The sequence below is a fragment of the Coregonus lavaretus genome (assembly GCF_964263955.1).
Source record: "Coregonus lavaretus genome assembly, chromosome: 38".
Classification (NCBI taxonomy): Eukaryota; Metazoa; Chordata; class Actinopteri; order Salmoniformes; family Salmonidae; genus Coregonus; species Coregonus lavaretus.
This window is the reverse complement of record NC_140025.1, coordinates 28,103,470-28,117,135: the sequence shown is the minus strand read 5'-3', so window position 1 is coordinate 28,117,135 and position 13,666 is coordinate 28,103,470.

Here is a 13,666-nt window from a genome sequence, read left to right as displayed (position 1 = left end):
TTTTCCAGCGGCCATCTGTTCGGTAGGTTTCGGCACTGAGTTTTCTGCCCCTAACGGACACCATTTAGGTCATATTGAAATTCATTAGGTTACTACATTATCAAAGTTATATTATATCATATACAGTATATCATGAGTGAACATTACTTTCAATTAGTTTTTTTGACTCTGTTGAATGGAAAAGGTGAAAGTTATTTTTTAAAGATGAATGTGGAACTGGGAATGTCAAACCCTATTGAGATTATGTCAAAATATCATCCATTATACAATTAAAAGGGTAATACATGTTTTATCCTATTACTTTACCTGCCAGATTAACTTCTTTTCCAGCGGCCATCTGTTCAGTAGGTTTCGGCACTGAGTTTTCTGGCCCTAACGGAGAACATTTAGGTCATATTGAAATTCATCAGGTTACTACATTATCAAAGTTATATTATATCATATACAGCATATCATGAGTGAACATTAACTTCAACTAGGTTTTTTGTCTCTGCTGAATGGAAAATGTTAAAGTTATTGTTAAAAGGTGAATGTTGAACTGGGACAGTCAAATCCTATTGAGATGATGTCAAATTATCTTCCATTATACAATTAAAAGGGTAATATATTTTTTATCCTATTACTTTACCTGCCAGATTAACTTCTTTTCCAGCGGCCATCTGTTCGGTAGGTTTCGGCACTGTGTTTTCTGCCCCTAACGGAGAACATTTAGGTAATATTGAAATTCATTAGGTTACTACATTATCAAAGTTATATTATATCATATACAGCATATCATGAGTGAACATTACCTTCAACTAGGTTTTTTGTCTCTGTTGAATGGAAAAAGTGAAAGTTATTTTTAAAAGATGAATGTGGAACTGGGAATGTTAAACCCTATTGAGATTATGTCAAATTATCTTCCATTATACAATTAAAAGGGTAATATATTTTTTATCCTATTACTTTACCTGCCAGATTAACTTCTTTTCCAGCGGCCATCTGTTCAGTAGGTTTCGGCACTGAGTTTTCTGGCCCTAACGGACACCATTTAGGTCATATTGAAATTCATTAGGTTACTACATTATCAAAGTTATATTATATCATATACAGTATATCATGAGTGAACATTACTTTCAATTAGTTTTTTTGACTCTGTTGAATGGAAAAGGTGAAAGTTATTTTTTAAAGATGAATGTGGAACTGGGAATGTCAAACCCTATTGAGATTATGTCAAAATATCATCCATTATACAATTAAAAGGGTAATACATGTTTTATCCTATTACTTTACCTGCCAGATTAACTTCTTTTCCAGCGGCCATCTGTTCAGTAGGTTTCGGCACTGAGTTTTCTGGCCCTAACGGAGAACATTTAGGTCATATTGAAATTCATCAGGTTACTACATTATCAAAGTTATATTATATCATATACAGCATATCATGAGTGAACATTAACTTCAACTAGGTTTTTTGTCTCTGCTGAATGGAAAATGTTAAAGTTATTGTTAAAAGGTGAATGTTGAACTGGGACAGTCAAATCCTATTGAGATGATGTCAAATTATCTTCCATTATACAATTAAAAGGGTAATATATTTTTTATCCTATTACTTTACCTGCCAGATTAACTTCTTTTCCAGCGGCCATCTGTTCGGTAGGTTTCGGCACTGTGTTTTCTGCCCCTAACGGAGAACATTTAGGTAATATTGAAATTCATTAGGTTACTACATTATCAAAGTTATATTATATCATATACAGCATATCATGAGTGAACATTACCTTCAACTAGGTTTTTTGTCTCTGTTGAATGGAAAAAGTGAAAGTTATTTTTAAAAGATGAATGTGGAACTGGGAATGTTAAACCCTATTGAGATTATGTCAAATTATCTTCCATTATACAATTAAAAGGGTAATATATTTTTTATCCTATTACTTTACCTGCCAGATTAACTTCTTTTCCAGCGGCCATCTGTTCAGTAGGTTTCGGCACTGAGTTTTCTGGCCCTAACGGAGAACATTTAGGTCATATTGAAATTCATCAGGTTACTACATTATCAAAGTTATATTATATCATATACAGCATATCATGAGTGAACATTACCTTCAACTAGGTTTTTTGTCTCTGTTGAATGGAAAAGGTGAAAGTTATTTTTAAAAGATGAATGTGGAACTGGGAATGTTAAACCCTATTGAGATTATGTCAAATTATCTTCCATTATACAATTAAAAGGGTAATATATTTTTTATCCTATTACTTTACCTGCCAGATTAACTTCTTTTCCAGCGGCCATCTGTTCGGTAGGTTTCGGCACTGAGTTTTCTGCCCCTAACGGACACCATTTAGGTCATATTGAAATTCATTAGGTTACTACATTATCAAAGTTATATTATATCATATACAGTATATCATGAGTGAACATTACTTTCAATTAGTTTTTTTGTCTCTGCTGAATGGAAAATGTTAAAGTTATTGTTAAAAGGTGAATGTGGAACTGGGACAGTCAAATCCTATTGAGATGATGTCAAATTATCATCCATTATACAATTAAAAGGGTAATATATTTTTTATCCTATTACTTTACCTGCCAGATTAACTTCTTTTCCAGCGGCCATCTGTTCGGTAGGTTTCGGCACTGTGTTTTCTGCCCCTAACGGAGAACATTTAGGTAATATTGAAATTCATTAGGTTACTACATTATCAAAGTTATATTATATCATATACAGCATATCATGAGTGAACATTACCTTCAACTAGGTTTTTTGTCTCTGTTGAATGGAAAAGGTGAAAGTTATTTTTAAAAGATGAATGTGGAACTGGGAATGTTAAACCCTATTGAGATTATGTCAAATTATCTTCCATTATACAATTAAAAGGGTAATATATTTTTTATCCTATTACTTTACCTGCCAGATTAACTTCTTTTCCAGCGGCCATCTGTTCGGTAGGTTTCGGCACTGTGTTTTCTGCCCCTAACGGACACCATTTAGGTCATATTGAAATTATTTCGGTTACTACATTATCAAAGTTATATTATATCATATACAGTATATCATGAGTGAACATTACTTTCAATTAGTTTTTTTGACTCTGTTGAATGGAAAAGGTGAAAGTTATTTTTTAAAGATGAATGTGGAACTGGGAATGTCAAACCCTATTGAGATTATGTCAAATTATCATCCATTATACAATTAAAAGGGTAATATATTTTTTATCCTATTACTTTACCTGCCAGATTAACTTCTTTTCCAGCGGCCATCTGTTCAGTAGGTTTCGGCACTGAGTTTTCTGGCCCTAACGGAGAACATTTAGGTCACATTGAAATTCATCAGGTTACTACATTATCAAAGTTATATTATATCATATACAGCATATCATGAGTGAACATTACCTTCAACTAGGTTTTTTGTCTCTGTTGAATGGAAAAGGTGAAAGTTATTTTTAAAAGATGAATGTGGAACTGGGAATGTTAAACCCTATTGAGATTATGTCAAATTATCTTCCATTATACAATTAAAAGGGTAATATATTTCTTATCCTATTACTTTACCTGCCAGATTAACTTCTTTTCCAGCGGCCATCTGTTCGGTAGGTTTCAGCACTGTGTTTTCTGCCCCTAACGGACACCATTTAGGTCATATTGAAATTCATTAGGTTACTACATTATCAAAGTTATATTATATCATATACAGTATATCATGAATTAACATTACTTTCAATTAGTTTTTTTGACTCTGTTGAATGGAAAAGGTGAAAGTTATTTTTAAAAGATGAATGTGGAACTGGGAATGTTAAACCCTATTGAGATTATGTCAAATTATCTTCCATTATACAATTAAAAGGGTAATATATTTTTTATCGTATTACTTTACCTGCCAGATTAACTTCTTTTCCAGCGGCCATCTGTTCGGTAGGTTTCGGCACTGTGTTTTCTGCCCCTAACGGAGAACATTTAGGTAATATTGAAATTCATTAGGTTACTACATTATCAAAGTTATATTATATCATATACAGCATATCATGAGTGAACATTACCTTCAACTAGGTTTTTTGTCTCTGTTGAATGGAAAAGGTGAAAGTTATTTTTAAAAGATGAATGTGGAACTGGGAATGTTAAACCCTATTGAGATTATGTCAAATTATCTTCCATTATACAATTAAAAGGTAAATATATTTTTTATCCTATTACTTTACCTGCCAGATTAACTTCTTTTCCAGCGGCCATCTGTTCGGTAGGTTTCGGCACTGAGTTTTCTGCCCCTAACGGACACCATTTAGGTCATATTGAAATTCATTAGGTTACTACATTATCAAAGTTATATTATATCATATACAGTATATCATGAGTGAACATTACTTTCAATTAGTTTTTTTGACTCTGTTGAATGGAAAAGGTGAAAGTTATTTTTTAAAGATGAATGTGGAACTGGGAATGTCAAACCCTATTGAGATTATGTCAAAATATCATCCATTATACAATTAAAAGGGTAATACATGTTTTATCCTATTACTTTACCTGCCAGATTAACTTCTTTTCCAGCGGCCATCTGTTCAGTAGGTTTCGGCACTGAGTTTTCTGGCCCTAACGGAGAACATTTAGGTCATATTGAAATTCATCAGGTTACTACATTATCAAAGTTATATTATATCATATACAGCATATCATGAGTGAACATTAACTTCAACTAGGTTTTTTGTCTCTGCTGAATGGAAAATGTTAAAGTTATTGTTAAAAGGTGAATGTTGAACTGGGACAGTCAAATCCTATTGAGATGATGTCAAATTATCTTCCATTATACAATTAAAAGGGTAATATATTTTTTATCCTATTACTTTACCTGCCAGATTAACTTCTTTTCCAGCGGCCATCTGTTCGGTAGGTTTCGGCACTGTGTTTTCTGCCCCTAACGGACACCATTTAGGTCATATTGAAATTCTTTCGGTTACTACATTATCAAAGTTATATTATATCATATACAGTATATCATGAGTGAACATTACTTTCAATTAGTTTTTTTGACTCTGTTGAATGGAAAAGGTGAAAGTTATTTTTTAAAGATGAATGTGGAACTGGGAATGTCAAACCCTATTGAGATTATGTCAAATTATCATCCATTATACAATTAAAAGGGTAATATATTTTTTATCCTATTACTTTACCTGCCAGATTAACTTCTTTTCCAGCGGCCATCTGTTCAGTAGGTTTCGGCACTGAGTTTTCTGGCCCTAACGGAGAACATTTAGGTCACATTGAAATTCATCAGGTTACTACATTATCAAAGTTATATTATATCATATACAGCATATCATGAGTGAACATTACCTTCAACTAGGTTTTTTGTCTCTGTTGAATGGAAAAGGTGAAAGTTATTTTTAAAAGATGAATGTGGAACTGGGAATGTTAAACCCTATTGAGATTATGTCAAATTATCTTCCATTATACAATTAAAAGGGTAATATATTTCTTATCCTATTACTTTACCTGCCAGATTAACTTCTTTTCCAGCGGCCATCTGTTCGGTAGGTTTCAGCACTGTGTTTTCTGCCCCTAACGGACACCATTTAGGTCATATTGAAATTCATTAGGTTACTACATTATCAAAGTTATATTATATCATATACAGTATATCATGAATTAACATTACTTTCAATTAGTTTTTTTGACTCTGTTGAATGGAAAAGGTGAAAGTTATTTTTAAAAGATGAATGTGGAACTGGGAATGTTAAACCCTATTGAGATTATGTCAAATTATCTTCCATTATACAATTAAAAGGGTAATATATTTTTTATCGTATTACTTTACCTGCCAGATTAACTTCTTTTCCAGCGGCCATCTGTTCGGTAGGTTTCGGCACTGTGTTTTCTGCCCCTAACGGAGAACATTTAGGTAATATTGAAATTCATTAGGTTACTACATTATCAAAGTTATATTATATCATATACAGCATATCATGAGTGAACATTACCTTCAACTAGGTTTTTTGTCTCTGTTGAATGGAAAAGGTGAAAGTTATTTTTAAAAGATGAATGTGGAACTGGGAATGTTAAACCCTATTGAGATTATGTCAAATTATCTTCCATTATACAATTAAAAGGTAAATATATTTTTTATCCTATTACTTTACCTGCCAGATTAACTTCTTTTCCAGCGGCCATCTGTTCGGTAGGTTTCGGCACTGAGTTTTCTGCCCCTAACGGTCACCATTTAGGTCATATTGAAATTCATTAGGTTACTACATTATCAAAGTTATATTATATCATATACAGTATATCATGAGTGAACATTACTTTCAATTAGTTTTTTTGACTCTGTTGAATGGAAAAGGTGAAAGTTATTTTTTAAAGATGAATGTGGAACTGGGAATGTCAAACCCTATTGAGATTATGTCAAAATATCATCCATTATACAATTAAAAGGGTAATACATGTTTTATCCTATTACTTTACCTGCCAGATTAACTTATTTTCCAGCGGCCATCTGTTCAGTAGGTTTCGGCACTGAGTTTTCTGGCCCTAACGGAGAACATTTAGGTCATATTGAAATTCATCAGGTTACTACATTATCAAAGTTATATTATATCATATACAGCATATCATGAGTGAACATTAACTTCAACTAGGTTTTTTGTCTCTGCTGAATGGAAAATGTTAAAGTTATTGTTAAAAGGTGAATGTTGAACTGGGACAGTCAAATCCTATTGAGATGATGTCAAATTATCTTCCATTATACAATTAAAAGGGTAATATATTTTTTATCCTATTACTTTACCTGCCAGATTAACTTCTTTTCCAGCGGCCATCTGTTCGGTAGGTTTCGGCACTGTGTTTTCTGCCCCTAACGGAGAACATTTAGGTAATATTGAAATTCATTAGGTTACTACATTATCAAAGTTATATTATATCATATACAGCATATCATGAGTGAACATTACCTTCAACTAGGTTTTTTGTCTCTGTTGAATGGAAAAAGTGAAAGTTATTTTTAAAAGATGAATGTGGAACTGGGAATGTTAAACCCTATTGAGATTATGTCAAATTATCTTCCATTATACAATTAAAAGGGTAATATATTTTTTATCCTATTACTTTACCTGCCAGATTAACTTCTTTTCCAGCGGCCATCTGTTCAGTAGGTTTCGGCACTGAGTTTTCTGGCCCTAACGGAGAACATTTAGGTCATATTGAAATTCATCAGGTTACTACATTATCAAAGTTATATTATATCATATACAGCATATCATGAGTGAACATTACCTTCAACTAGGTTTTTTGTCTCTGTTGAATGGAAAAGGTGAAAGTTATTTTTAAAAGATGAATGTGGAACTGGGAATGTTAAACCCTATTGAGATTATGTCAAATTATCTTCCATTATACAATTAAAAGGGTAATATATTTTTTATCCTATTACTTTACCTGCCAGATTAACTTCTTTTCCAGCGGCCATCTGTTCGGTAGGTTTCGGCACTGAGTTTTCTGCCCCTAACGGACACCATTTAGGTCATATTGAAATTCATTAGGTTACTACATTATCAAAGTTATATTATATCATATACAGTATATCATGAGTGAACATTACTTTCAATTAGTTTTTTTGTCTCTGCTGAATGGAAAATGTTAAAGTTATTGTTAAAAGGTGAATGTGGAACTGGGACAGTCAAATCCTATTGAGATGATGTCAAATTATCATCCATTATACAATTAAAAGGGTAATATATTTTTTATCCTATTACTTTACCTGCCAGATTAACTTCTTTTCCAGCGGCCATCTGTTCGGTAGGTTTCGGCACTGTGTTTTCTGCCCCTAACGGAGAACATTTAGGTAATATTGAAATTCATTAGGTTACTACATTATCAAAGTTATATTATATCATATACAGCATATCATGAGTGAACATTACCTTCAACTAGGTTTTTTGTCTCTGTTGAATGGAAAAGGTGAAAGTTATTTTTAAAAGATGAATGTGGAACTGGGAATGTTAAACCCTATTGAGATTATGTCAAATTATCTTCCATTATACAATTAAAAGGGTAATATATTTTTTATCCTATTACTTTACCTGCCAGATTAACTTCTTTTCCAGCGGCCATCTGTTCGGTAGGTTTCGGCACTGAGTTTTCTGCCCCTAACGGTCACCATTTAGGTCATATTGAAATTCATTAGGTTACTACATTATCAAAGTTATATTATATCATATACAGTATATCATGAGTGAACATTACTTTCAATTAGTTTTTTTGACTCTGTTGAATGGAAAAGGTGAAAGTTATTTTTTAAAGATGAATGTGGAACTGGGAATGTCAAACCCTATTGAGATTATGTCAAAATATCATCCATTATACAATTAAAAGGGTAATACATGTTTTATCCTATTACTTTACCTGCCAGATTAACTTCTTTTCCAGCGGCCATCTGTTCAGTAGGTTTCGGCACTGAGTTTTCTGGCCCTAACGGAGAACATTTAGGTCATATTGAAATTCATCAGGTTACTACATTATCAAAGTTATATTATATCATATACAGCATATCATGAGTGAACATTAACTTCAACTAGGTTTTTTGTCTCTGCTGAATGGAAAATGTTAAAGTTATTGTTAAAAGGTGAATGTTGAACTGGGACAGTCAAATCCTATTGAGATGATGTCAAATTATCTTCCATTATACAATTAAAAGGGTAATATATTTTTTATCCTATTACTTTACCTGCCAGATTAACTTCTTTTCCAGCGGCCATCTGTTCGGTAGGTTTCGGCACTGTGTTTTCTGCCCCTAACGGAGAACATTTAGGTAATATTGAAATTCATTAGGTTACTACATTATCAAAGTTATATTATATCATATACAGCATATCATGAGTGAACATTACCTTCAACTAGGTTTTTTGTCTCTGTTGAATGGAAAAAGTGAAAGTTATTTTTAAAAGATGAATGTGGAACTGGGAATGTTAAACCCTATTGAGATTATGTCAAATTATCTTCCATTATACAATTAAAAGGGTAATATATTTTTTATCCTATTACTTTACCTGCCAGATTAACTTCTTTTCCAGCGGCCATCTGTTCAGTAGGTTTCGGCACTGAGTTTTCTGGCCCTAACGGAGAACATTTAGGTCATATTGAAATTCATCAGGTTACTACATTATCAAAGTTATATTATATCATATACAGCATATCATGAGTGAACATTACCTTCAACTAGGTTTTTTGTCTCTGTTGAATGGAAAAGGTGAAAGTTATTTTTAAAAGATGAATGTGGAACTGGGAATGTTAAACCCTATTGAGATTATGTCAAATTATCTTCCATTATACAATTAAAAGGGTAATATATTTTTTATCCTATTACTTTACCTGCCAGATTAACTTCTTTTCCAGCGGCCATCTGTTCGGTAGGTTTCGGCACTGAGTTTTCTGCCCCTAACGGACACCATTTAGGTCATATTGAAATTCATTAGGTTACTACATTATCAAAGTTATATTATATCATATACAGTATATCATGAGTGAACATTACTTTCAATTAGTTTTTTTGTCTCTGCTGAATGGAAAATGTTAAAGTTATTGTTAAAAGGTGAATGTGGAACTGGGACAGTCAAATCCTATTGAGATGATGTCAAATTATCATCCATTATACAATTAAAAGGGTAATATATTTTTTATCCTATTACTTTACCTGCCAGATTAACTTCTTTTCCAGCGGCCATCTGTTCGGTAGGTTTCGGCACTGTGTTTTCTGCCCCTAACGGAGAACATTTAGGTAATATTGAAATTCATTAGGTTACTACATTATCAAAGTTATATTATATCATATACAGCATATCATGAGTGAACATTACCTTCAACTAGGTTTTTTGTCTCTGTTGAATGGAAAAGGTGAAAGTTATTTTTAAAAGATGAATGTGGAACTGGGAATGTTAAACCCTATTGAGATTATGTCAAATTATCTTCCATTATACAATTAAAAGGGTAATATATTTTTTATCCTATTACTTTACCTGCCAGATTAACTTCTTTTCCAGCGGCCATCTGTTCGGTAGGTTTCGGCACTGTGTTTTCTGCCCCTAACGGACACCATTTAGGTCATATTGAAATTATTTCGGTTACTACATTATCAAAGTTATATTATATCATATACAGTATATCATGAGTGAACATTACTTTCAATTAGTTTTTTTGACTCTGTTGAATGGAAAAGGTGAAAGTTATTTTTTAAAGATGAATGTGGAACTGGGAATGTCAAACCCTATTGAGATTATGTCAAATTATCATCCATTATACAATTAAAAGGGTAATATATTTTTTATCCTATTACTTTACCTGCCAGATTAACTTCTTTTCCAGCGGCCATCTGTTCAGTAGGTTTCGGCACTGAGTTTTCTGGCCCTAACGGAGAACATTTAGGTCATATTGAAATTCATCAGGTTACTACATTATCAAAGTTATATTATATCATATACAGTATATCATGAGTGAACATTACCTTCAACTAGGTTTTTTGTCTCTGTTGAATGGAAAAGGTGAAAGTTATTTTTAAAAGATGAATGTGGGACTGGGAATGTTAAACCCTATTGAGATTATGTCAAATTATCTTCCATTATACAATTAAAAGGGTAATATATTTTTTATCCTATTACTTTACCTGCCAGATTAACTTCTTTTCCAGCGGCCATCTGTTCGGTAGGTTTCGGCACTGAGTTTTCTGCCCCTAACGGACACCATTTAGGTCATATTGAAATTCATTAGGTTACTACATTATCAAAGTTATATTATATCATATACAGTATATCATGAGTGAACATTACTTTCAATTCGTTTTTTTGACTCTGTTGAATGGAAAAGGTGAAAGTTATTTTTTAAAGATGAATGTGGAACTGGGAATGTCAAACCCTATTGAGATTATGTCAAATTATCATCCATTATACAATTAAAAGGGTAATATATTTTTTATCCTATTACTTTACCTGCCAGATTAACTTCTTTTCCAGCGGCCATCTGTTCGGTAGGTTTCGGCACTGAGTTTTCTGCCCCTAACGGACACCATTTAGGTCATATTGAAATTCATTAGGTTACTACATTATCAAAGTTATATTATATCATATACAGTATATCATGAATGAACATTACTTTCAATTAGTTTTTTTGACTCTGTTGAATGGAAAAGGTGAAAGTTATTTTTAAAAGATGAATGTGGAACTGGGAATGTTAAACCCTATTGAGATTATGTCAAATTATCTTCCATTATACAATTAAAAGGGTAATATATTTTTTATCCTATTACTTTACCTGCCAGATTAACTTCTTTTCCAGCGGCCATCTGTTCGGTAGGTTTCGGCACTGAGTTTTCTGCCCCTAACGGACACCATTTAGGTCATATTGAAATTCATTAGGTTACTACATTATCAAAGTTATATTATATCATATACAGTATATCATGAGTGAACATTACTTTCAATTAGTTTTTTTGTCTCTGTTGAATGGAAAAGGTGAAAGTTATTTTTAAAAGATGAATGTGGAACTGGGAATGTTAAACCCTATTGAGATTATGTCAAATTATCTTCCATTATACAATTTAAATGTGTAATATATTTTTTATCCTATTACTTTACCTGCCAGATTAACTTCTTTTCCAGCGGCCATCTGTTCGGTAGGTTTCGGCACTGAGTTTTCTGCCCCTAACGGACACCATTTAGGTCATATTGAAATTCATTAGGTTACTACATTATCAAAGTTATATTATATCATATACAGTATATCATGAGTGAACATTACTTTCAATTAGTTTTTTTGTCTCTGCTGAATGGAAAATGTTAAAGTTATTGTTAAAAGGTGAATGTGGAACTGGGACAGTCAAATCCTATTGAGATGATGTCAAATTATCATCCATTATACAATTAAAAGGGTAATATATTTTTTATCCTATTACTTTACCTGCCAGATTAATTTCTTTTCCAGCGGCCATCTGTTCGGTAGGTTTCGGCACTGTGTTTTCTGCCCCTAACGGAGAACATTTAGGTAATATTGAAATTCATTAGGTTACTACATTATCAAAGTTATATTATATCATATACAGCATATCATGAGTGAACATTACCTTCAACTAGGTTTTTTGTCTCTGTTGAATGGAAAAGGTGAAAGTTATTTTTAAAAGATGAATGTGGAACTGGGAATGTTAAACCCTATTGAGATTATGTCAAATTATCTTCCATTATACAATTAAAAGGGTAATATATTTTTTATCCTATTACTTTACCTGCCAGATTAACTTCTTTTCCAGCGGCCATCTGTTCGGTAGGTTTCGGCACTGTGTTTTCTGCCCCTAACGGACACCATTTAGGTCATATTGAAATTAATTCGGTTACTACATTATCAAAGTTATATTATATCATATACAGCATATCATGAGTGAACATTACCTTCAACTAGGTTTTTTGTCTCTGTTGAATGGAAAAGGTGAAAGTTATTTTTAAAAGATGAATGTGGAACTGGGAATGTTAAACCCTATTGAGATTATGTCAAATTATCTTCCATTATACAATTAAAAGGGTAATATATTTTTTATCCTATTACTTTACCTGCCAGATTAACTTCTTTTCCAGCGGCCATCTGTTCAGTAGGTTTCGGCACTGAGTTTTCTGGCCCTAACGGTGAACATTTAGGTCATATTGAAATTCATCAGGTTACTACATTATCAAAGTTATATTATATCATATACAGCATATCATGAGTGAACATTACCTTCAACTAGGTTTTTTGTCTCTGTTGAATGGAAAAGGTGAAAGTTATTTTTAAAAGATGAATGTGGAACTGGGAATGTTAAACCCTATTGAGATTATGTCAAATTATCTTCCATTATACAATTTAAATGTGTAATATATTTTTTATCCTATTACTTTACCTGCCAGATTAACTTCTTTTCCAGCGGCCATCTGTTCGGTAGGTTTCGGCACTGAGTTTTCTGCCCCTAACGGACACCATTTAGGTCATATTGAAATTCATTAAGTTACTACATTATCAAAGTTATATTATATCATATACAGTATATCATGAGTGAACATTACTTTCAATTAGTTTTTTTGTCTCTGCTGAATGGAAAATGTTAAAGTTATTGTTAAAAGGTGAATGTGGAACTGGGACAGTCAAATCCTATTGAGATGATGTCAAATTATCATCCATTATACAATTAAAAGGGTAATATATTTTTTATCCTATTACTTTACCTGCCAGATTAATTTCTTTTCCAGCGGCCATCTGTTCGGTAGGTTTCGGCACTGTGTTTTCTGCCCCTAACGGAGAACATTTAGGTAATATTGAAATTCATTAGGTTACTACATTATCAAAGTTATATTATATCATATACAGCATATCATGAGTGAACATTACCTTCAACTAGGTTTTTTGTCTCTGTTGAATGGAAAAGGTGAAAGTTATTTTTAAAAGATGAATGTGGAACTGGGAATGTTAAACCCTATTGAGATTATGTCAAATTATCTTCCATTATACAATTAAAAGGGTAATATATTTTTTATCCTATTACTTTACCTGCCAGATTAACTTCTTTTCCAGCGGCCATCTGTTCGGTAGGTTTCGGCACTGTGTTTTCTGCCCCTAACGGACACCATTTAGGTCATATTGAAATTCATTCGGTTACTACATTATCAAAGTTATATTATATCATATACAGCATATCATGAGTGA